The sequence below is a fragment of the Cuculus canorus genome, chromosome 3 (genome assembly GCF_017976375.1).
Source record: "Cuculus canorus isolate bCucCan1 chromosome 3, bCucCan1.pri, whole genome shotgun sequence".
In the NCBI taxonomy this organism is placed as follows: Eukaryota; Metazoa; Chordata; class Aves; order Cuculiformes; family Cuculidae; genus Cuculus; species Cuculus canorus.
The window spans coordinates 83269962-83288526 of NC_071403.1; the positions used below are offsets into that span (position 1 = coordinate 83269962).

The 18565-nt window shown below is 39.0% G+C and overlaps 1 protein-coding gene across 3 annotated transcripts in view; it reads left to right on the forward strand.

Annotated features, from left to right (window-relative positions):
- Nucleotides 1–18565, forward strand: part of MACROD2 (mono-ADP ribosylhydrolase 2) — an 891375-nt gene that overhangs the window by 82807 nt on the left and 790003 nt on the right. The window lies entirely within an intron of this gene.

The following is an 18565-nucleotide window of genomic DNA, read 5'->3' on the forward strand; positions in this document are numbered from 1 at the left end:
AAATTATGTAATGCTGTAAATATGTATTTGGTCTTGCCAACTATCACGAAGAAAAATCCACTTTAATACATTCTAATCTCTGTACAAGTATTTACAATACGACATGACAAACAATAGGCTTGCGTTCCTTAAATACAGGCACGTACTATATAGGATTATAGAAGATGGTTGAAATATTGTTTGCAGTGTAAAGTGCAGATTTGTTTTAGATTTATTTTGGAGCAGGTAATATGAACTTATAAATAAAATCCATCTTTTCTTTCCTCGCTCTCATCCTAGCCTGCACTGCAGTTCATGCAGGTCCAACTGTTTTTTCTTCTGCTGTTGCACATCTGTTTCTAGGCTCTAGCTGAATTTTACAGTATGCAAAACAATACTTATTTGTCACAGAGTTGGGAGAACAGGTAGGGAGGAGCAGTTTGCAGGTACCAATCTCCCAAGTTTTTAGAGTGAAAAGGAACATATTAACTGCTACCAAGGAATGAAACCATCATCTTATTTCCTGTAGTCTTATAACTTTTAGTTAATGCTGATGCTGGCCTCACTTGAACAAGCCACATAAAAGTGAACAATTACGTATGGGATTATTCAGTATTGCAATTTTAGTTTGCCCTAATCCTGTGTTTAATTAGCTATTTCACGTTATGGAATCATGTGAGAATTACAGAAACATAAAACTGTGTAAGTAAACAGGTTTTACAAATTCCTATGTAATATTTTATATATGGTGCCTTCACTAATATGCACTTAATGTCAGTTTTGGAGTTCATTACGTTCTCAACTACGTGTGCTTTTGCAATGTTTCACTGAGCTTTTTTTTTATTTTATTTTATACTGGTTATTGCTTTGTATTTCAGCATGAAATGGGAATTGGTCCATCGCTACTGAAAGGAGCGGGCAGGATTCTAGTTTTATTAAAAGGCTGCTAAAGCAATCATCTCCCACTTATTAATTTTTAATTTTTGATGAAAAAGCTACTTTGCAACAGATAGTTGCTTGAACTTACTCAGTGTTTATTTTTAATGTAATAAAATTAAAATCAACACTGTCAACATAGTTATAACAAAAGGTAGAATATAGAGTTATATGTTTTGTTTTAAGTATCTTGAAGAGGTGAAATGTGGATTGACTTTAGAGATTGAGTATGTGAGTAAGAGGAAAAACAGTGGCAGAGAAACTTCTTAGTTGGCAGACCAAGGTCTCATCCTCACCCTTTTTTCCTGCTCTGCCGCATGTGGTTCATTAAAGCAGCTGCTTTCCTGTAATTATGGAAATAGAGAAAAAGAGAAGAAGCTGCAAATGTTTCTGAGCAAAACCAAAGCTGTGACACCCATAGGTAGCAGCTACTGTAAAATAACAACTTCCTCGCATTCCTTAAAGATATTGTTTGTTGTAGATGATTGAGCAAAGAAGAAATGTCTTTCAATATGCGTCTGTGGTTGCTAGGCACGTGCCTTATGGGATATGCTCTCTGTTAAAGAGCTTACTGAGGCAGACTCTTGCAAAGACACCTTCACCACAGATGGCACAACTTGCAACTGGTTCGGAAGTGAAGTTTTTGTAGAGGTCTTTCAGGAAAACAAGTATTATCTTTCAAAGTGCCTCCTGGGACTAGTGTCTCCCAAGGAGGACTGTGCTGAAAACCTTCTGTGTGGTGGCTGTAACTCTCACCTTATGAAAGGAGTTTAATGGATTCCCCCTGTCCCTAAGGGCATTTAAACAGTTTTGCCTTCAACTGGATATCAAATATGTATCAATATGTCTTGCTGTGCTTTGTGACAAATTGAAGGTATAATAGTAGAACCTACTCAGATGAGGGTTTACTGTATCTTAGTTGTAGGGAAATTAAAAGAAAAGAAAATCCATGAATGAAGTTATTGGTGTTATGTTTTTTTCTAACTTAATTTGTTTGAATTGAAAACTTACTACCTCACTGAGAAGAATTTAATCTTTTTGAATCCAGGTGCTCAGTCTCTGAGATGCGTTTTAGATAAATATTTTTCATTTTAAATGGTGGCTGGAATGTTGTAATTTGCTACCTAGAAAATGATGCTGGTGAAAATACTTTTTTATAGATATACCTGCCAATATGGCCATATATTGGACTTTGTGTGCAGCAATCTTGTGCAACTTCAGAGATCTTTAATATTCAGCCTTTAAGAGTAAGACATTAACCTTTTTCCTTAGTAGACAAAAGAGTTCTTATTTTCAGTCTTTTTGTGGAACCTTATCCAAAAGTCATCAAAGTCTGTGGAAATGACCCTATTTATTACAATAGGAATTGAATGAGGAACGTGATTTTTGTGGTCCAGTGTTTAAAAAAGAATAACACCAAGAAAAACTTTGTAGTAAAGTCATAATTGCATCCAGATGTGTTTCTTTCAGTGGTTGTGAAGCAGCTGGTGGAAACAATTAGTCTGGAGCTGCCAGACCCCCCGACTGATCTTTTTTAAATGAGTTGTACATAAGAAAGGCTAGAAGATCCTTAATACAAGATATATCATCAGTCGTGCATTGTGAAAGGTGTTTTTATCAGTAACTTGGCTTCTAGGTTTTCTTTAATGTACTTCTTTGTGTGCATCAAGCTGCATGTGCAACACATACAATGATGATTGTCTTTCTATCATTCTGTTTCATTTTATTCATCTGCAATTGATGCAGGTTACATAGTCATTTGGGCCAAAACCTCTTTTTCCTTCAAAATATGGGACACCAGACTTGAATTTCTAAGCAAGATGTTTGGTGATATGGACACGAGTGCCTTTGCTTTGCTCTGGATAATCTTCTGGACTCTAGCTGGGCCCTTTTGTGTGCTGCTGCGGAGGAACTAAGAAATATGAATGAAACACTCATGAATAAAACTAAGAAAAAATGGAGAGAAATGTGCATGTGATGTTCAACAACAGGTTTATTCCTTGAGCTGCTCCTCGGTTTGCAATGGGATGCATGGTGATTCATTCCCAAGCATGGCAGTCTCGGGGCAGAGCATCATCCTGTCTCTGACAGTGTTCAGTAGTAGCTGTTCATGGAAGACAATAAAAAAAGACAGAAAGCTAGTAATAGCTCACCAGAGTTATGTTCCCTTCTTCAAAAATGGACCATAAACGTATCTTACCAATTTAAGTGGAATTATTTGTGTTGGTTCAGGTAAGGGAAATATGAAGGCAGTGGCCCTATATCTTTTTTCCGTGAGGTCAGCACTGAACTGCTGAGCTGTTACTGCTTGACCAGAGACCCTGAAAAAAATAGGTTGGTGCAAAAGAGAGAGACAGCTAAAAAATTTAAAACTATAAGGCTTTTTGAGAGGGAATGTACACAGGAATGGAAGTGTTCTTAGGTATACATTTTTAAAATAGAAATAGTACATAGGAGATATATTTCATAATGTAAAACGGGAAAGGGAACAAAAGAATAATTTAACAAAAATGCACGATGGAAAACCAGCAAGATATAATATACTCTCAAGCTCCTAAACAGAAAACCAAATTTAACTTAAAATCCTGTTTTGATTAACTGAGCTGTAATATAATATAGTAAATCTCTCAGCATTATGTAATAAAATTAGTCAAAAGATGACAAAAGCATAAACAGTGCACTAATGAAAAAGCCTTGCAGGACTCATATTTAATTGGATTGTTCCTGTTTGATTTATGCTTGTGTGTAAGTACACTCGGCTCAAGTGTTCGTGGAAGTATGGACAGTATCCTCATGCTTTGTTTGCTGTTTCTTTTCTGTATTTATTATTTTTTAAGGTTTGGAAATACAGTATTAAATATTGTAAGAGCATTGTCGATTGTAGGCTACTGGGAATAGATAAGTCTGTTGTGCAGTCTAAGAATATAATTAGGAACAAGCAAAAAGCATTTTTTTATTGTAACATGGTAAATGGTGGAATTGCTACCTTGTCTTGAGCTCACTTGGCCCAGCTTAGATGCACGTAAAACCCATGAGCAGAAAACTTTTCAGTTGAACAGTATCAAGGCATTTTAAGAGGAAGCATTCCCCTGGCATCATTTAGAACGCAGGCCAGAGCTCTGCATATGTTGATATTTCAGAAAACAAAGTACATGTAAATATCCTATTTTTTAGCATTGTTTCTGATGGTGCCTCTGATGGCACCGTGATGGTGGCAACTGCTTTGTTCATGCACAATGTGCGTAAGCCTGCAAGCCGTGCAAACACTGTTAGCTGCTTTTAAAGCAACCCCCAGAACAAGTTAGATGGTTGAATATCTAATTTATAGCTGTGAGGAATGAGAGGAAATAGAAGTGGCTTATCAGGTTCCATACCAGTTCTTTGCTCTGTGTCCAAGCCTTATTTCTGTTCCACCTGCCTGCTAATAGAAATACCACTTGGTGCTTCATCAGTATGTTCTTTTCAGATGTAGTGTGCAAATACTGTCAACGTTTTAGCATCCCAAGACACTAGAGCTTAGCTCTTTCCTATTTTGATTTCACATGGCAGATATGTTTGAAACCTGTGTTCTGAACAAAAGCAAGCAAATGTTGGAAGCTGCTCTGTAACACAAGTTATAAAGAAAGTAGCATAATGCAGTGGAAAAGGTGAAAGAAGAAATATATTAGAACTGAAATTCTTTGTAAAATGCAATCAATTTAAATGAGGAAGAAAAGAGGATTGAATATTACTAAACAATGCTAACTACTCCAGGATGAAACAGGATGGACTGGGTGCTCAGTTGTGTTCCTGCTTTCAGAATTCTGTTTGCTTAAAAAACTATTCTTGGATTTATTTACGCCTTAGTCTCCAGACAGGCCAGGAAAGTTTGTGTGGTCGCAGCAGAACAAACAGGACTGCGCCCTTGTCCCTAGTGAGATCCTACATCTGTAATCCTTTTGCACAAGGGGCATCTGTACTGTATTTTTAGGGCTGCTTCTTAAACAGAGTAAATATCAGACTTGCCATTTGGCACTATCCACTCTATGGGAGGTGGGGATCTCAGGTGGCACGGTGTGCTGGTCAGCATGCCCTGACACAGCCCATCCTCACATCATCCGCTGTCTGCAAGGCACTTACCTGAATGGGAACACGTGGGAGGCAGCGTCTGAACACACCTTATTGAATGCTCCAGGGATGAGGTAACTTTGTAGGTTTAATTGGATCCATGTGATTTGAGTTGCTGATACCGATATGCAGATTTATGTGCTGACGTACATGACAAGTGCCCAGCCTCCTTTGAACCCTCCACCCTGGCCTGCCTTATGGAGATGCAGAGAGGTAATGCTCATCTCTTTGTGGTCTCAGTCCACCCACGCACACCATATGCATAATTTTTTCAGAAATGAGATGACTGTCGGGATGCGTATGATCTAAATTTAAGACAGTTGCGTGTACCCCTCTTTTTCAGATACTACTCTAACACTATATAATTTATTTAACCAAAGCTAATTGTTGAACACCTGAATGAAGCTATTTGTTGTATTTTGAGAATGCATTCTGTGAGGTTTTTTTTAATGGAGGTCCTGATATCTGGTATCTTACTTTTCTGTCACTCAGTTTCATTGGATATTTTGATAAATGGTCTGACAGGAATTTTTATCAACAATACCCTATATATTATAGATAAGTGGTCAGCTTTTCAGAAATGCTCATTGTTGGGTGACTCTCGTTGCGTTTAAGTTGGTGGTAAATCCTTCATGAGTATCAAAACTAGTATAGTTAAGGCAACACATGAGCACTTTTGAAAATCATGTGCTAAGAAGGTCTCTGTTTGCAGGACTGACGGGATAACAAGCTCATTGCTTCTGTTACAATGCTAGAATTTGGCTATTAGCATAATATAGACCAGTAACACTTTAATTTACAATTCATGAATAAGCTTTTCAGACAGTGGTTTTAGACAGGATTGAAATTTGTGAATGCTTCTCAAGTAAATTGCTGGTTTTGAGCACATTTTGTTATTTATCTGGAAGCTGAAATTATACTCGGATGCCCAAACCCAAAACCAGAACAATTTGGTGTTTGTGCATAAATGGTTCCTGAACAAGGATAGTGAGGAAGTACTAAAACAATTTGGTATTTAGTTGTGCATATAATAAGTAAACTTTTTTATTCTGTGTTTGCATTATAAATGTATTGGTTTCTTTAATTAGGTGGCTATAAAGAGAAAAGGCTGCAGCTAAGAAGAGTGAATCAAGAGAAACCTTTTTTTTTTCTGGTCAGTATTTAAGGGTAATGCTAGCGTTGGAGAAGCCCTTCTTGCATTAGAGCTATAACAAAACTCTTGTATGTTTAAAAAGGACTCCTATGCATACTCTATGTGACTGAAAGATACTGTCAGAGCGTTTCCTGGGGTTGCTCTGCTGGTCTTTTGGGTAAAATGTAAGATAAAGCACATGGTGGAACCTGGGAAGTGTGAGATGGTGGTGTTGATAGACCATGTGAAATTGTCTTCCAGCGGCAGGATCATGGTGTTCCTCAATGCCAGGAAAGTCGTGCGAAGGTGAATGTAGGAGGAGTGGCAGATGTGCTGACTAAAGAGCTGCATCAGGAGATGAAGAGCTGAAATATGGATAGGAGGTGAAGTCGTGTATGATGTCTGTGATAAACATGATAAAAACTTGCTGAAGAGCAGGTTGGATTACAAACAACTTTTTTGCCTCTTTCATTCTCACGATAATGAAATGGTCCATTTTTATTCAACTTTCAAATGAGGTTCTAATTAAGCAATAACTAATGAAATACGAGGTTAGGCATCAGTGATGACCACCATCTCTGGTGGTCAGAGACATGCCCAGGGCAAAGTCCAAAGCAATTTTGTAAAATTTGTCTTTGAAACAAAGCAAAAATACTTATTACAGAAATGGGAGACAGATTCTGTGAGTCTAAATGCAGACTGAATTAGTTTTCTTACTGTTAGTCTGGACTGAAAAAAAATGGGAAATTAAAAATGTATCCTTTTTTATGTGGTTGCTATATCGTTGCCGGAAATTTTTTAAAAATGCATCTGTAACCAGATAGGAAGATGCTATCAGGCAGTTTTAATTTTAATTAAGGTTTAACCTCTTGGAGGAATAAGTATTTAAAGAATTAATTAAAATGCTGTTCACTGTATAAGAGATTTCAGTATAGGAAATGAGTTAATTGCGGTATCATAGGCGATCTGTGCTTTGCAAGCTGTTTCGTGATGCTAAAAAGCATCTTCATGTGGATGATAGGGACCTCTTGGGAGAACCCAGTGATGATGATGGCTGCCTTGTCAGTGTAGTTTGAATAAAAGTAGTTGCTGGTCTTGCTGCATCTGTGTGTGTCAAATGGTCTTATTTCAGTTTCGTTTTTTTTTTTTTGATGTGGGTGTTTGGCACAAGTGCTCAAATACTTAAGTTAATTTGGTATAATTTTATTGCATCATGGTAATTCTCTATCCTGCAAGAAGGGTTTTTAGGGTGGTTAAAATACCTTAAAGACTGAAGTCTTTCAGCTCTGTCATTCTCGATAACCTTGTATCACTCTGAGCCTTTTTTCTTCGTTCTGCTGAACATATGAAGTTACTGCTGGAGTTCCTCGAGGATCAAATCATACCTTATTTAATATTTTCATTAGCAGTCTTTACAGAAGAATTAGAAGCATGCTAAATAAATTTGCTGACTCCAAAGCCGAGAGACATTGGCAAAGCGGGGGAGGACTGGATTATTATGTGAGAAGAACCACTTTCCTCTACCATTAATTGGTTTCAGGAGAATGTCATGTGCTTAAGGACGGATGATATTAATTTATTCTATAAGCTCTGCCTCATCATTTGGCAGCAGCAAAGAATGAAGGTGTCCTACTTGTATTAGGAAGATGAGTTTAAACCACCACAGGTCAAGGAAGGGTAATTAGGATGATTGTGGAAGAATTGGCCAGCCTTTGAAGGAGTAGCCTGGAAGAACTTGAGTTCAGCCTAGACAAACAAAACCTGAGAGGAGATAGGATTGCTCTCCATATGTATATGGAAGGAAAAAAAAAGGCACAGTGATATTTAAGGTAAAGATTGGTTTTAGGAGGTAGCATCAGGTATAAATACGGAATTCACTTAGGCTGGCAGGCAGGTTATTTCTAACCCCCTATTTGGTGCTTTCCTGTGGGCATGATGTCTTCAGCATTAACTGGTCTTGGCAAACCCCAAGGTCAAGCATTGAAACTAACTTACTTCAGTGCACTTTTATTGGGGAGCTGGCTTCAAATGATTTCTTTGAAAAGATAGAACAAAGCTTAGAGAGGAGAAGTATTTAAAAACTGAGTGTAATGTGTAGGCAGCCCTGTCTTCCTTAAAGATTTACTGCTCCTCTTGGTGGTTGTGTGGACGTGCCAGACTTCTTCCGACACCTCTGAGTAGGTGCCAGTCTGTCAGATTAGCTCAGCTAAAATAAACCTTTCTCCCACTCTGCCTGCTATCGGCCCTTGGAGAGAGAATTACCTTTAAAAATGGAGTGTTTGCTGGGCTTTTATTCTCCAGTTTTAAACAGATATTTAAATGAATGGAGAAGAATAGAAAAATGTTGTCTGCTTTTAATACTGTCACTTATTGATCTCATTCTTTGAGCTAGTATTTGTGGAGAGATGGCTTATCTTGTGGTATCTTCTTCTCTCTTTGCCTGTTTTCCACTAGAGTGTCTCCTGTTGCGTTAACCCTTTTTATATAGGTCAATGTATAGTATTAATGAGACTTTATACCATGGTTATAAATGTCATGCACATTTCTTAGAATAGGAGTGGGAAATAGAAAATATTGCCTGGATTTGTTCTTTTCTTTCCAACAGCAGATGTGTGAAACAGTCGACCTTCTGATAGAAAAAAAAAATTACATTGATTAATCAGAGCCTTTTAGCTTTTCTCATGTGAAATGCAGTCCCAAAGACCAAACCTTGTGGCACTTGCCTTCAAAAGCACCTGCTTTAGGAAGCACCTGTAGCTCTACAGGCTTTGAGGAAGAGTGGCTGAAAAGCTGCCTGGTGGTCCTGTTCCCTAAGCATGTCCAGAGAAGGGCAAGGAAGCTGGTGAAGACGCTGAAGAACAAGTCTTATAAGGAGCAGCTGAGGGAACTGGGTTTGAGCCTTTAGAAGAGGAGGCTGAGGGGAGACCTTATCACTGTCCACAGCTGCCTGAAAGAAGGTTGTAGTGAGGTGGGTGTTGGTCTCTTCTCTCAAGTGACAGGTGACAGGATGAGAGGGAATCACCTCAAGTTGGACATTAGTAAAAATTTCTTTACCAAAAGGGTTATCAAGCACAGGAACGGGCTGCCCAGGGAGGTGGTTGAGTCACCATCCCTGGAGATATTTAAAAGGTGGGTAGACAAAGTGTTTAGGGATATGATTTAGTAGTGGACATGTATGGTTGGTCTTGATGATCTGAAAGGTCTTTTCCAATGCAGCGATTCTATGATTCTATGAAATTATAAAAAGAACAAAGTTGCTATAAGATAGTTATACCCTTGATGAGAGAATTTTACAGGACAAGTTGCAAGTATAAGTTGAGAGCTTTTATTTGTCTTGTGAACCTGCAGTATGTTTGGAAGTGCTCAGCTGCGATGAACCTGATTGCAGCACAGCCATGTGAGTTTTATCACTGCCTCAAGAGGCAGCAGAATTAGTGCTGTTAGAGTAGTGAATGTAGCAGGCTTGGCTTATACCAAGAGTGGCCAGTATGTTTGACTTGGTGCAATGCGTCCAAGTCTCTGTATGGATGGGAAATATAAGAAAACTTTTTGCATAGACCAGAAAGCGAAGTAGTAGGAAAGGTACACAAGTGGTTCATTGGGAGGTGGTGGTACTGGCTCTCCAGGGCTCTTGCTCCTACCTTCTTGAGAGTCTGGATTGTTGGGTACCCCAGTAATGTCATCCTTCAGGGTTTCCACTATTTAATTTCCTCCAGCAGCAACCATGACAGCGCAGCATTACTCCTGGTTAGATGGGATAGCCCTACTTCTGTCACTTCCATTTCTTTTTTAGCCATTGTTCTCGTGGTAAACAAAAGGTTTGGAACATCTGCAATTTTGCTTTATCAAATGGTCCTGTAATGCTGCAAACAAAGAAAAGTGGAAGCCTAACACCTTGGATGGTAGCTTAATAAATTAGTATTTTGTAGTTTTCTCAGTCTTTACCTTTGGGCTTTGGCTACTTAGCAAAAATTGCTTGGAAGAGCTATTAATTTTACCATAAAAGTGATGATGTTGTATGCAGAAAAGTATCTGACCATATGTTTGTGTCTTTATTTTAAAGGACAATGACTGAAGTTTAAAGGGAAAAATAAATTATTATTATACACTATACTTCCAAAGAAAATGGAGAATAGCTGGATTCAGAGCCCTGATTTTCTCATTTGCACTGTACCTCTCCATAATACATGCTTTTAAGAGTTCATGGTATGTGTCATCTGAAGAGCATTCTTCAGTGCAGAAATAAATATCACAGACTCTGCAGTGTTAAGCAGATGATCTGATATGTTCTTGGATGGATTTCAGTATTTTATAGCTGTTTTCATACCTGGTTAGTACATTTTACCTTTCTCTGGCATATTATGCTGATTCTTTCTATTGCTGCTACAGTTGAGCAGAGAATTACTGTCAAGTTGTAAGGTCTTTTCAAACTGATAACAAGTACTTCTAAAAATCATTAGTGAAGAAAGAATATTACAAAAATGCCTTAAGAAGCGCATATTTTTAATAAAGATTTTTCTGGACACAGAAAATAAGTATTTCCAGGGTTTTAAAATGAAATTGGAATATGGAAGTAAGTCACTATGGTGGGCAGGAGTGGTTTTTTTTTTTCTTTTTTTTTTTCTTTTAATTTCCTGCTAGTTTTAATCTAATATGAAACACTTGCTATTGTATTCTTGCCTTTCACCGTATAGGAATGTTTTTTCTAGTCAGGTACAATGATTACTCCTGCAAAGCTGTCAATTTAACACCACCTCCCCCCCCCCATCACCAGCACTTCACAGTGTTCAAGGAATCTGCATCGTCAGCATATAATCATGTAGAACAGGTAGTAAGTAGCGAGCAATTCTTTTACCATTAGAGATGTAGTCAAATATGGGTTAGCTCCCAGGAGAATAAGAGTCTAAAGGTCTTGGACAGCTTCCTAGTGCCTTTGTATCAATCGGCCACCTCCCTGTTGTGCTTCAGTGGTTCAGGGAAATGCCGGAAGTTTTTCATGTGCTCTTGAGTCCTGTGCTGAGTTTGCTTGTCCGTGGGCTTACAGTACTGCTGTCCTCTTTTGAAAGAGAGAGATGCTTCAGGTTGCTGTGCAGTATCTTAGGATTAATGATGGAGATCTTCTTTAGATGTCTGTTGTGTGCCTGGAACGGATGACATGCCATAAATATATACCCTTTAGTCATATTGGGTCATTGAGATGTATAATACCCTAAATTGACCTTGGTGCTTCTCTTAATTTTTCTGTGAACAGAACTAAAAAAAGAAAAATCAAGTCTTGTAGGAGCTGTCTTCTATCTTGGCAGTGTCTAAAAGTCCTTGGAGGAGCTGAGGGGCCACTCTTTGCCTTCCCATTCTCACTATCATTCAGCCTGTGGTCCTTTTAATATAGCTCTACCCTGCTCAATCATGGAGATATCTTAATGTCTGGCTTTTTTTTTTTTTTTTTTTTTTTGTGTGTGAGGTGAAGCAAACTTCAGTAATCTCTCATCTAATTGTGGAGAATAAATGTGATGTTGCTTTTGGGCATACTTATTTCATATCTTCTCTCTTACTCCTGTTTGTTTTCAGGACATAAGTGACACTAATTTGCACTTGTACAGTTCTTCAATCTTGATTACTGAGCAGGCTGGATGATGTGAAGATTAGCGATGATGTTTTGAAAGACCAGATGCTTGCCAGTGTCTTTCAGATTCTCTACTTTTTCTTCCTTGTCTGATCAAGCCCCAGGGTGAGACATCAGAAGCAGCTCCCTACAATTGCAAAAGCTGTAGAAAATGTGATCCCTGGCTTGTTCATCAGTTGAAAGCTCATCCTATTTGTCTGCAAGGGAAGCAGCAAGTATGGTTGTCCATTAACCAGACCTAGGACAGGTGATAGCACCTGGTGGAATTTCTTCTGGGTAGGGGGAAAAAAAAATATCTTTTTCCCCTCCATACCAGCGTTTTACCAGGTTGTGTGATGTGAAGAAGTGCCTTGGCAGGTCTCCAGTACCCATTGATGCCTGGCATGATTATTTGCCTATCTTCAGGAATGCTGCTTCATTCCAGGGAAGGCTCAAGCATGTCTCAGATGGGTTCATCAGTTGATGGTGATGGACTCGAGCATACCCAGATGCAAGCTGCTTCTGTTTTAAGGCATTTTCCTCTTGTCTTTGAGCACCGGTTTATGGCAGCACTGTAGAGATTTCTGTGAATGACTCTTTTATTCACAGATTGCCTTGCAAACCTTAGAAAGAGGTCTGCGATGTGAGGATTTGACATAGTATGTTGCTGGAGCTAGTAAGCAAAATAGAATAAGAAACATTTTCAAGAGCCAGCCATATTTTGCTTCTCTTGGAATTATTTTGCCACTAAAATCTTCACATCAGTCAGCTGCAGAAGTTTTGCATAATCCAAACCAAGCTTTTGTTAATGCTTCACTGGTATCCTTTCAACCCACTGAATGTCTTCTAATTGATTTAAAGGGATTAAACTGAAGGATAAAGGTAGTCTTTATTAGCAGGAGGAGAACAATAGGTATTTTTTTATTTTATTTTTTAAATAAAACAGCAGTATTTAATGTGGCACTGAGCGCTTTCAATAGTGTTAGGTATTCTATGTAGAAAAAATAAAATACCTGTCAAGAATGTGCTGATTATGGCAGCTTGCCCAGAGCTGAACTCACTCTAATAAAACCTCCTGGACCAGAACAAGGTGCTGTTCACACTCTTCGTCTCCTGAGTTGTTTTTGTAGTGTGTACACCCCGACCCAACAGCTGTCAGGTCACAAACAGCTGAAGAGCTTTGTGATGAGGCACTGCTGGGCTGCAGGCTTCTGTCCTTTGGAGGAGGTGTCAGCCAGGCCCTGGCAACAGTGACCGGAGCATGGAGGAGCTGAAAGCATGGGATTAAAAGAGTTTACATCCTTTGACTTTGTATCGGATCACTGGATAGAAATCACTTTGATAGGTGCTTTTTCAGGATTTTGCAGGGTTAGTTGTTTTTTCATTTGTTTTGGGTTTTTTTTTTTTTTTTGAAGTCTGGCACTACACTCTGGGTTCTTTGCCCTGTGGTTTTGCAGAAACACTGGTACCAGTTTTAAAGTGGACATGAAGACAATCAAGCCTGTATTTACCGAATCAGCAGGGTGCTCCTTCATGGGACACAAAATATCACCTTTAAATCAATATCAAAGAACAGAACTCCCTTCCCCTCCCTTTCCAATGTGATGCAGTTGCTTTGGGAACAAGATGCCTTTCTTGCCTGAGCAGCTCCATAGGTCCTTTTGTTAATGTAGATGGGTTTCTGAAACTTTTTTCTGTTAGCAAAACAAAGAATCTTCCTGCAGTATATTGTAGCACGTGCTTTTCCCTAATTAGCATCCTACTGTAATGTCTCTCCTTCCTTTCCCTCTCCCATCTCTAATAGCCTAAAAGCTAAATTGACTAACCACTTTTGGAGTTCTGAATATTTAATAACGGAAACAATACAAATGTTAAAGAAGTCAGTTGATAACACGGAGAAAATGGGAAGATGTTGATGAATGGTGCTGCACAAACTTCCATTTACTTATGTGCAGAAAACATTGAAAACATCAGGGTGGGGAAGGACAAGCCTGAATTAAAATGTGCTCAACATAGTTAGTGTTAGGTATGAATTTAAATGCCTGAAAATTTAAAACTTATTTTATAGTAGAGCTGGGGCATTATGTCAAATCACCCATGCTTGAAAGCTGTATCACTTGTTCTCGGAGTTAATATTCATTTTGTTGAAGTGTAGCCTATATAATGAAGAATAGATTTCAGAGATTGGGACAAATTTTTTTTTGGACAAAACCAGTCCCCATCACTGTTGTTTTTGTGCATTTCCCTTGTCTTAAGGTCTCTGTCCACATGCAAGGAACTCACTGATGAGTGAGTGCAGCACTGTCATCCCTTGGGTACCCAGGCCAGCAGATAATGAGAGAGACCTGAACGCTTACTGACACAGATAAGCTATGATAAACCAAGTTGTTTCTCTTATTTTCAGTCCAGTTCAATTTTCAGTAGTAGAAATGTTATTTTGTGGTGTTGTGTGTCTCCCCCAAAATTGTCTTTAATTGAACTTGTTTATTTGGACTTCCTAAGTTCAAATATGGGCCAGAAGAAAATAGCAGGATTGAGAGCAGCTTCTTAGGAATATACGATTCTTTTCTTTCCCCCACCCTCCTTCAATATTATATATTTGTATACTCAGGTAATAGTGGAGACTTTCATGATAAGTATTTAGTGACATGCCTACCATGGATTTAATTGTGGAACTCTGAGTTTAGCACCATTCCACTGTGTGTGAACTAGTACAGTTGCCAGTGAAGAGGTTTTTACATGCAAATCAGTCATGTTGGCTGAACAAACTTTCTCAATGAGCATTATCTATATATAAAAAAACAGAATAGAAAAAAGAGCTTAGAGGTAATTAAGGTCCTGCCAGTTCTCAACCTTCTTGACCCTTCAAAGTAGTGACATATTTTCTTCTAGTCAAAAGCAGTGAGATGGATAACTCTAAGAGCTGAGGGGTCTGAGACAGCTGTAGGTGAGGCGTTTGTCCTACACACAGTTCCATTGCTGCCAAAGCTGCCTTTTCTCTTTTATCTAAGGGACTTGCATGAGGTTGGCAATTTAGCCCCCCCACCAGTGTTCCCCTGTACCTGACTTTTCACTTCATTTGTCTGCTAACCGCCTCATTTCAATGACCAAAACAACTTCCAAGATCTGGAAATACTGTGGGTTTTTTTCCTAGTTTTTATTTTAGTACTCCGTATGTCATTTCATATCAGGAAGAAATGAAAAGGGTTTTAGTGGATGAAGTAGGTAGCATGCCATTAAGGAGTTCTTAGAGTAAAATAATTGCTTTAAAGACATTAGGCACAGAGGTTCTGCATTATCAGCTAATGCTCTAAAATTATGTTTACTTGCTGGGTTAGCACTTTCTCTGTACATGGCTTTCTATCCGTTAATGAGCTGATGTTCATTATGGGCAGTATTCTGCCAGGCTTCAAAAATAAGCGTCTTCAATGTCTTTTGTGAAGATTATTGCAACCAGGTAAAAAAAAAAAAACCCAGATTCTTTAGTTGTCCATATTCTTGCGTCGCTGTTCAATCTGTGTAGAAAATGAAAACAGACTGTGAGAGGAGTGCAATACAAATAACTTTTGTTCCTGATTAACGTAGCTTCAGTAGGGAATGAGCACATAATACACGCGATCAGAAAGCGTGTAGTGTTTATACAGGCTTGGGTTTTGCACGTACTTCTGGAGTAAGAGCTATAATGTGACTTCTTAAATCTTCTGCTTTGCCAGAACATCAGCATTCCTGGGTTAGGAGGGTTTACCTCTTTAAAAAATGTTATTTATTTACTTTACCACTGAATCCATGGAAAAAAACCACTTAACTATAAGGAAGCTAAATTAACTCCACTTTACACGTACAGAGTGATTGCCTAAGATGATGTGTAAGGTAAGGACGCTTTCTCTTACTCTACATTTGAGCTGCTAACACTTAGCAGTTGAGGAAATGATATTAATATAGCAGGCTAAGGGTTGGACAAAAGCTTAGATTTGACATGGCATGTGGTGTGTTACCCAGCCTGAAAGATTTCTGCTTCTAGTCCATACTTGCATATGTAAATGCAGCTGCTCATGTGCTTCTCAAATTTAAAGCGTCCCACATTTTGAACAGGATCTTACAGTGGTGAAAACTGATGTCATTACCCCTGGACAATTCTCACAACAAAAACAAGGCTTGAATGTAAAATTCTGGAAAATAGTGGTGTGAGGACAGATGGGAAAGGAAAGTTTGGGGAGATCTTTTACCACACCGGCACCTGCCTTAAACATGGATTGATGTGTGAAGGACATTAATTTAGAATCATAGGATGGTTTGGTTGGAAAAGACCTTTCAGATCATTGAGTCCAACAGTACCTGTCCACTACTAAACCATATCCCTGAGCACCTCGTCTACCCATCTTTTTAAATATCCCCATGGATGGTAAGCGCTTCCCTGGGCAGCCTGTTCCAGTGCCTAATAACCCCTTCAGTGAAGAAATTTTTCCTGATATCTAATCTGAACCTCCCAGTGATAAGGTCTCCCCTCAGCCTCCTTTTCTCTGGGCTAAACAATCCTAGTTCCCTCAGCTGCTCCTCATAAGGCATATTCTCCAGCCCCTTCACCTGCTTCGTTGCCCTTTTCTGGCCATGCTCCAGTGCTTTAATGTCCTTCTTGTAGTGAGGAGCCCAAAACTGGACAAAGTATTGGAGGTGTGGCCTCACCAGTGCTGAGTATGGGGGGCACAATCCCTTCCCGACTTCTGCTGGCCATGCTTTTTCTGATAGTTTAGGATGCTGTTGGCCTTCTTGGCCCCCTGGGCACACTGCTGGCTCACGTTCAGTTGGCTGTCAACCAACACCCCCAGGTCCTTCTCTGCCAGGAGCTTTCCAGCCACTCTTCCCCAAGCCTGTAGCGCTGCATGGGGTCTTTGTGTCCCAGATGCAGCACTCAGCAGTTGGCCTTGTTGAACCTCATACTGTTGGTCACAGCCCATCCAGCCAGCCTGTTCAGATCCCTCTGCAGAGCCTCCCTGCCCTCAAGTAGAGCAACACTTCCTCCCAGCTAAGTGTCATCCACAAACTTACTGAGGGAGCACTCGATCCCTTCATCCCGATAGTTGATAAAGATATTAAACAGAACTGGACCCAGCACTGAGCCCTGAGGAATGCCACTTGTGAACTTAAAATGGTCAATCAATTCACTTTTGTATCTAATTAAAACTGAAAGATTTGGAGTGAAATAATTTATGGCTCTTAATTTATTGTTTTTTTCAATAAAAACAAAAAATTCCCCCCCTAAACAAAACCAGTCACCACACACCCAGAAAACATCTGTTCTTATGTAGAAAGCCAGTTGCCTAGTGGCATTTATCAAGGACAAAGACCTCTGGAGGAAATCTGTATGACATAAATCAGATGTGTATTTCTGATCTAAATAACTTATTTTAAAATAATTTGCATAGATTAAAAAAGTTAAATTATACACAATATGTGCAAAATTCTGTACTTCTGTAAATGATGTTCCCATAGTTAGTGATGAAAGAACATCATGCAGTCCCTTGGTGTCGAACGATTAAACCTTCCATGGCTGCATCTATAGATAGATATTCCTTAAGCTCAGCAAGGGGACAGCAGTACATGCTAGCGCTTGGCTATGATCCGCTCCCCCTTTTTTTTTTTAATTACTTAAGAGAGCTGTTCAGGACAGAGTATCAGCCTGTATGAATACTATCAACCAGCTTGAACAAGTCAGATTATTTAATTAGCCCTATTAAGATGCTTCTATTTTTGTAACTTATGAGTGCTCTTGCTGAGCTTAGAAAGTCCAGCTTCAGATTTCAGAAAGTGTTTTCAGCTCATGTAGTTGTTAGTAGTCTTGAGGGGTTTTATACCATGACTCCACTAGGTTTTCATTTGAAGAAATCACAAAGCAGCTCTGAAAAGCAGTTGAAGTTGGGTCATACACTTCAGGAATCTTGGCCTTTGGGTTTCAGGTGTAGGGCATTTACGATATCCATGCACAATGGATATTTGCGCAGTTTCCAAAAAGTGCATTGTACGGCTTTGCCTTAATAGTCCAGAGGATGGTTATGTCTTTAAACACCCATTGTACTGAAGTGGTTTGGTTTCACCCTAGGGCAGGAATGTTCCCCAGATGTCATTTAAAGACTACCATAAAAAGAGTATCTTGCTTGATGTCCAGTGCTGGATAAACACAGGTGATATTTGTTTTGAGCTAGATGATCTGTCACTGTTTTACTGAGATCCATGTACTTTAGTTATGTTTTATGTAGATTTTTTTTGAGAGGAGCAAGAAACTATTTGATGCAAATTATTAAAATTAATTCAAATGCACATGGTATTTATGAAAGAAATATTTTAATGCAACGGTGTCCAGAATGTGATACCTCTGTCATGGTTCTAACTTCAGTATGTTTGAAAAGGCTCTATTTTCATCACTAGCGCAGTACTCCTGCTTTGTCCTCCCCTTCTTCCCACCCAAATTAAATTCATCTGCAACAAAAAAGTATGCTTTCAAGTGCAAAATATTTATGTCAGAATTCAGTCAATGGGCTTTTCATTTCTGGCTAAACTGCTCCTGACTAGTTCGGAAGAAGGTACTCCTGAATTATGGAATAACTTTGTGGATTGTGGAAAAAAAATCATCACCAGTGGTAAGAGCTAGCTTGTGGCTCGAAGCATTTGCTGATCCGCTGTCAGTGAAGACATAGTTAATTAAACAAAGGTCAGTCCCAAGGCAATGCTGAAACAATATATGGATTTGGAAGCAAGGTTAAGGTGTTCTGAAAGCAGAGGGTATCAGTGCAAATTATGGTTCCATCCAAAAC